The sequence below is a fragment of the Sinocyclocheilus anshuiensis genome, unplaced genomic scaffold, assembly GCF_001515605.1.
Source record: "Sinocyclocheilus anshuiensis isolate Anshui unplaced genomic scaffold, SAMN03320099.WGS_v1.1 scaffold392, whole genome shotgun sequence".
NCBI lineage: Eukaryota > Metazoa > Chordata > Actinopteri > Cypriniformes > Cyprinidae > Sinocyclocheilus > Sinocyclocheilus anshuiensis.
Window position 1 is genome coordinate 1826354 of NW_015557091.1, and position 1859 is coordinate 1828212.

The following is a 1859-nucleotide window of genomic DNA, read 5'->3' on the forward strand; positions in this document are numbered from 1 at the left end:
AGATTGACAGTACTCTAGCCCAATAATGTTGGGGGATCCAGTGGGGGCGGCAGTCATATTTCAGGGTGACCGTGCCACTCTTTATCACAACCCTGCTTAAAGTGCCAGTACGTGCGCTCATTGGCGCCCCTTCAGCTGGTGGCGCCCTAGGCGACCGCCTAGCTCGCCTATGCCTAGAAACGGCCCTGTCTCAAATGATAATATAATAAATGCCAAAGCAAAAAATCAGTTATTAATCAGGACATCTGAACGTCTGCTTCCTAGAAATGCTATGCACTTAACAACTGAATAGGCTTTCAAAGCAAGAGGGAAGCGAGTCTGACAGTGGTATTTGGGCTGCAGACAGGACATAGAGAGTGTCAAAATTTGCATGTTTAATAACTGAGTTAAGCTGAAGTTCTTTAACCTCAAGGATTTTCATGAACCTGAAATAGAGCTGGATTTAAACAAACAAACATGAGGCTTATTTACTTACAACGGTTCAGTGAGTGAAACGAAGGTTCGTTGGTTGTATTATGGGGGTGTGAAACACAGTAGGCAGTCTGTCAGGACTGAGTGAGATGGTTTCTTAATTGAAGAGAAGCACTCAATGGAGTTGGTTGATGTCTGATTTACTGAAGACTTTGTGGGTATACATGTGTGTGGTTTCTGAAATGGATTAAACAAGAGAAATAAACTTAATGATATGAATATACAAATGTTCCACAATAAACATTAAAACACTAAACAGCACCCAATATAAATATAACCATGCTATATTACACTATTAGACGGCCTCCTACTCGAATAAGTCCAGTAACAGCATCAAGCTCCTGGGAGAGTGTGATCAGTCTGCTTGTAGACGATATAGGTTTCCCAGACTTCAGAAATCTCAGCTCATCGGGGAAGGACTCTGCTTGAGCTTGACGGAGGACTGCATGTTGAACATCCCTTTGGAGGTCGGCACTGGAGGTGTAGGCCGCCCCGTGAAGCTCCTGCCCATAAGCATTCAGGCACTCTGCCAGCGTGTCATAGTGCTGCAGCTTAGCTGAGGGTGTAGTAGTGGTCACTAACCCAAAGAAGGATGACTGTCTTAGTTCGCAGCTTGGCTCTTCAAGCGGTAAAGGAGGCTGCTCAGGCCAACTATCGGAGGGAAGCTTAAGGAGTGCCGGCCCCTGGCTCCACCGGCTTTCTTTGGAGAGATCTCCAAGAGGCTTGCCGCGAGTGATGTCATCCGCTGGGTTGTCTGAAGTTCTGACGTAGCGCCAGATGGCGGAAGCTGTCATCTCCTGAATCTCTGCTACCCTCGTTCCCACAAACACCTTGTAACGACATGAGCTGGACGTCAACCACCTGAGCACAGTGGTGGAATCAGACCAGAGCGTAGTGGAGCGGATGGGAATGGTAAGCTCTGTGGTCAGAAGCTGGGATAGCTGCGCTCCATTGAGGGCGGCACACAACTCTAGGCGTGGTATGGATTGTTGCTTGCGAGGGGCAACGCGGGACCTGGCGGCGATGAAGGCAACTTCGACTTGACCCTCTTTGTGCTCTATCCGCAGGTAGGCCACTGAACCGTACGCCTGCTCCGAAGCGTCACAGAAGATGTGGACGTCATATCTACAGGATGGGTGATCTTCGTGTGATTGAGAATAGCACCTGGGCAGAGATATCTCCTCCAGTCCACTCAACTCCTTCTCCCATTCGTGCCACGATGCAAGCAGTTCCTCAGGCAACTGTGGGTCATCCCAATTGCGCTTCTTGTCCCACAGGCGCTGCACTAGTATCTTAGACCGGGTGGTGTAAGGGATAAGATAGCCAAGAGGATCGTATTGGCTCGCTAGAACTCGGTAGATCTGGCGCATTGTTACGGAGGAAGAGCG